Source organism: Marmota flaviventris, chromosome 9 (assembly GCF_047511675.1).
Source record: "Marmota flaviventris isolate mMarFla1 chromosome 9, mMarFla1.hap1, whole genome shotgun sequence".
Lineage (NCBI taxonomy): Eukaryota > Metazoa > Chordata > Mammalia > Rodentia > Sciuridae > Marmota > Marmota flaviventris.
In genome coordinates, this window is record NC_092506.1 from 112,672,156 (window position 1) to 112,677,857 (window position 5,702).

The 5,702-nt window shown below is 41.3% G+C and overlaps 1 pseudogene; it reads right to left on the minus strand.

The window, feature by feature from the left end:
- Positions 1-941: 941 nt before the first annotated feature.
- Positions 942-1,442, minus strand: LOC114100746 (dolichyl-diphosphooligosaccharide--protein glycosyltransferase subunit KCP2-like; annotated as a pseudogene).
- Between the last annotated feature and the right edge of the window lie 4,260 nt (positions 1,443-5,702).

Here is a 5,702-nt window from a genome sequence, read left to right on the forward strand (position 1 = left end):
GTACCATTACCACTCAGTTAATCCCCATCAGGGGGTTAATTGACTGATTAGATTAAGGCAATAACCCAATCATTTCTGCTCCACACCTTCTTGCATTATTTCACATTTGAGGTTTTGGAGGACACCTCACATCCAAACCACAACAATGTGGAACCTACATGTAGGGATGGCCAACTGTACTTGTGGAAATTTGTGTGAATATTTAAATTTGCACAAATTGTCATTTCAGATGTTATTTACATTTATTGATTCTTCAATTGAAAGTGAACAATAGCATTTCAAAGTTAAGCATTTCTATGTTCTCTTTTTGGTCAGTTATCCAATGCCCTCATAAGCATTTCCAAAAGAGTCCTTTGATCAGATTTCCCTAAAGCAGAATGTAACTGCAGAACCTAGAATTAGACTCCTTCTACTGTCTTATTTCAGGATAACAAACAATAGACTTGAAGAAATTTAAGGCTAAGAACATAAATTTAACTTCACTAGACAAAATATGCATATTACAGACATTACTATCAAGTATGAAATGGATGCCAACCAATTTGTCAAACTGTCACCTCAAATGCCTGGTGGCAGATCCTAGGATGAAGAGAAAATTGAAAGAAGGATTGACCTGGTTGAAACTATAGATGCACATTATTAGAAACTCATCCAAATTAGACCAAAACAGAAGGAGGTCCCACAAAATTCATGCACAGTGAAGCAGCTGAGGATTGGAATGTACTGAAGCTCATGATTTAAATGTTGTCAGGAGTCTGCTTCTGTCATTCACTTCTGCTCTTTTTTATGTATATGGTCCCCCTACACAAATCTGCATCACTCTACCTCCCCCAGCCCCTAGCTCTTTTCCTCTTTCTCTCTCTTCTCACTGGCTTTCTTTTTCTTTTCTTTTCTTTTCTTTTCTTTCTTTTTTTTTTTTTTTTTACAAAGAATCAACTTTATTAGACATTTCTCTTCTTGCCCTTGCCAGTGACTTTGGCTGATGTGAGGACTGGAGCTGCTGCCTGGTGCAGAGTAGAGGAGATCTTGTTGATGTAGTACAGACCAACCATGGAGAAGAGGAAGCAGGTGATGACACAGACTCAGTGGATGAGGCCAGATGCAAAGAGAGCCAACCGGAGGCAGAGGAGGATCTCAGGGAAGATCTTTGCTTGGAATCCTTTGCCAAAGACCAGATTCTCCAGATTATTGAAGGCTGTGAGAGAGAAGAAAAGGCCGGAGCCCAGCAGGCCCCCCTCGATGGTGAGCCACTTGGTGGAGGCCAGCTGGCGGCTGTACATCTGCATCCCTGTGAAGAGCAGCAGGGACAGGAGAGAGAACAGAGCCAGCGAGGTGCCAGTACCCACCACCATCATGCCCCGGCAATGCTCACTGGCTTTCTTAATTCTTCAGACCAAACCGTGAACAACATGATCCCTCCAAACTGCACAAGTTATAGACCACACTCCAGAAAAAAAAAAAAAAAAAACACAATCTCTCTCATTCTTCATTTAAACTGTGCAGGTGAAAGATAATACTTGGACAGTTCAATTAAACACCAACTATTGGACCAAATAATGGCATCCAGAGAAGCATGGTCAAGGGGGCATGAAGTGGGATTTTATTCTTTTAATGGATTTTATTCTCTTTTAATGCTGAGTAATATTCAATTATTAATACATCTATTGAAGGGTATCTAGGTTGGTTCCACAATTTAACTATTGTGCTACTGTAAATATTGATGTGGCTGTGTCACTGTGGTATGCTGTACTTAAGTCCTTTGGGTATAAACTAAGGAGTGGGATAGCTGGGTCAAATGGTGGTTCCATTCCAAGTTTTCTAAGGAATCTCCATACTGCTTTCCAGATTGGTTACACTAATTTGCAGTCCCACCAGCAATGGAAGATTATGCCTTTTTCCCCACATCTTTGCCAAACTTATTTTTGCTTGTATTCTTAATAACTGCCATTCTGAGTGGAGTGAGATGAAATCTTACAGTAGTTTATTTTAATTTTTTTTTTAGTTGTTGATAGGCCTTTTTTTTTTTACGTATTTATATGTGATGCTGAAAATCGAACTCAGTGCCTCACACATGCCATGCAAATGTGCTACCTCTGAGCCACAGTCCCAGCCCCAGAAATCTTAAGAGTAGTTTTGATTTGCATTTCTCTAATTGCTGGAGATATTGAACATTTTTTCATATATTTGTTAATCAATTGTATATCTTCTGAAAAGTGTCTGTTCAGTTCCTTAGCCCATTTATTGGTTGAGTTATTTGTGTTTTTTTGGTGTTACGTTTTTGAGTTCTTTATATATACTCTTGAGACTTTGGGTTTGCAGGCCAGAGTAATGAGCGCAGGTTCAAAATTGTTCAGAAGGGATATGAGATTTTATTTTGGGAGCAGAGAGTGGTGTTTCTGGAATAGAACCACACTTAAGAAAATTAGAGGTGACTATGTGAGGAGTCAACTAGAGAAATGAATGGCAGCCCAAGTTGTACTAGCAAGGGCAGTGGTGGGTGACCAGGAAGAGTGGACGGATTGGAGAAAGAATTCAGAGCAAAACTGGCAAATCTTGATGACCATTTTAGTTTGTGGGCGGGATTAAGACAGAAAACACACAGATGTTTTTAATTTTCTGGTTCTAATGACTGAGGATAGTCCTGGTTATTGTTGTTTTTCCTTATTTTATAGCCTCTGCTCTATGCCCTTTGTGATTCCTCTCCTTCTGACAAACTTGCCTTGAATTTTCCTGACCTGACTTTTAGGCTAAACAGACTCATTCTTCTTAGGTGGCCCTTACCTGGAAATTAAATCAATGTTCAAGGGCTCATTCCATCTTGTTTCTGGAATCCTCAAAGCTGCCAAGCACACTTCTGCCCCAGGGCCTTTGCATTCTTTCTCAGTGTTTGTTTGAAATTTTCTTTGCTTAGTTACTGGTATGACTTTTACTGCCATTTCTTTAGGACTCCTTCACTAGAGATCCCTTTCCCAACTAGGCTCTCTTACAATTCCCAGGAATTTCCTGTTTGCTTACAGGCTTTATTTATTTCATCACTTGACATTTTTATCATTAGTAAATCAATAGAGATGATATGAATATAAATGAGTGCTTTCATTGTTATTGACTCAGCACGTTAGAATGTAAGACTTGTGGCAGGGACACTATTATTTGCTGTGGTAGCTTTACCTCCCAGGATATTCCTAGGTCCAAGGCAGGTGCTGTGCATTTTATTGTAGCATGAACAAGTTTTGCTAGAACCAAGAGTGTTTATCATAATTTGAAATAAACCTTGAGGTTGAAATAAACTAAAACAAGAGGAACACTTAACAGTAGTTGATAGACTTTTTCATTTTCATGGGACTTTGATTAGGCATGACCATTTTTGTGAACAAACTCCTTTACAGCCTAACTTTTCCGCTTACTCTTTCTTCCTCAAAACATGAAATAATGTAAAAGGCAGGCATCAGAATCAAGCAGACCTGATTTCAGTACAATATAATACCACAACATTTGTTATCTTCTCTGTGCTTCAGCTTCCTTTCATCTTAAAGTGGTCAGAAGTAACTTAACACTGTCATGGGTTGAAAGGTTTCCCTCAAGAAGATGATGAGGTCCTGCCAGGTGCAGCGGTGCACACCTGTAATCCCAGCAACTCGAGAGTCGAAAGCAGGAGGATCGCAAGTTCAAAGACAGCCGCAAGGCACTAAGCAATCAGTGAGACCCTGTCTCCAAATAAAATACAAAATAGGGTGGGGGATGTTGCTCAGTAGTTGAGTGCCCCTGAGTTGAACCCACAGTACCCCCTGCCAAAACAAAGATGATGAGGTCCTAAGCCTCTAGTGTCTACAAATGTGACCTTCTTTGGAAATAGAGTCTTTGCAGTTGATCAGGTTGAGATGAGGTCATTAAGGTGAGCCCTAAACCCACAATATTAGTGTCCGTATAAAGAGGGAAAATTTGGACACAAAGATAGGTAAAGAGTGAAAATGATGTGAAAAGAAGAAGCTCAAATGAATTATTCATGCTAAGAACATACTTTAAATGAGAGAAGAAGGCACTTTATAAGCCAAGGAATGCAGGAAGCTATAGAGGTTGGAAAGACGTATGGAACAGGAACCCCCTCACAGCTCTCGAAAGAAACCAATGCTGCTGACACCTGGATTGCAAAGTTCCAGCCTCTAGAACAGTAAGAAAAAAAATTTAGTCATTTAAGCCATCTGTTTTGTGGTACCTTGCTACAGCAACCCCCCAATACTAATACAACATGAAATGCATATGTGCAGACACACACAGCAACTCTGTGCCTAGTGCATGTTTGTGTCTATGTGTGTTGTGTTACCACCAATGCCCATCTGCCCATTTGTTTTTGCCCTTCTCTTTCCTTCCAGATGCTTCGATGAGAAGATTTGGTCCATTTTAAAAGACACAGAGATAGGATTATTCAAAGGATCACTTCTTTGTTCTCAAAATCTCTAGAAGAGGAGCAAGAAACACATTTTTATGAATGAGGAGAAAGTCAGCCATGGAGCCTTTTACAACATGTGCTGGACTCTCCCACTTCTTCAGGGCCAGATGCTAATGGTGTGTGTGTTTGCACAGAAGGGAAGTTTTGCTGACACTAATGAGCCATTCGTTGTCCTGATTCCAGAGCTCCTCCCACCCAGGACCGTTTTCAGATGTTCTACATTAAGTGAAACGCACATCCCTCTTTCCATTTGAACTGAAGGCAGAGGTTCCCAGAAGGCCTCCTTATTAGCATGGAATGGAGCTCCAGAAGACCTGCTGGGCATTGATTCATGGAGAGTGAGTGAGCTTTATTTGGGTCTGCTATTATGCCAGCCACTGCACTAGGCAATAGAGACGCGACCCAAACATGACCCCAGGAGAACTAATAATTAATTCAGAGGCTGAGGTAGAAAGTTACGTGTGAAAATGCTATTATGCAGTAAATATGCAGTGCTATTGAGTTCATAGGATAGGTGTCTGACTAAGCTCTGAGTCATGAAAAACATTCCTCAGAGGCAGGCCAGGCAGATGGCAGGAGAGGGCAAGAAGGCTGCTACTCCAAACGGAGGGAGCCGTCACTGTGTCTGCAGTACTGTGACTTAGGTTGGGGCTCCACCACCCAGCTGCCCTACTGACTGTGTGCGCTGGGATTTCAGACTCTTGTAAATACCAGAGCTCTGCCAGCCAGGATGTCCCAAAATGTTTCAAATCCTCATCCTTCCTCAGCGCAGTGGGTTACAGCTTTGTTCACATGGTGGGTTAAATGTCCAGTCCTGGAAAGCCTGAGGCTGAGGCATGTCTTTCAGCAGCCACAGCTCTCATGTTCTTGCCCTGAACATCGTTTCACACCTCCCTGACTTCTCACACCACCCTCAAAAATGTATGTGATGGGGGATGGATGTTCCCTATCTTTGAACTCAGCCTAAGCTACTTTATATATTATTAGGGACAGGCGTAAATCCTACATCCTGCTGTGAAAGTCATTCCGGTTGTCTGTATGGTCCATTTTCCCAGCAGGGTGACTCTGTCACACAGAGCAAGCAAAAGCCTGGGAAAAGACTTGCAAGGAATTATTGAAAAGATTTTGGCTGAAAAATTTCCTTGACTTTTACAGTTTCCATGGTCTCTGCCCTTGTTTCTAAGTGACAAATGCATCTCCAACAGATACTTGACAGAAAGCCTGCATACATATATGTGTGTACATATGTATGTGT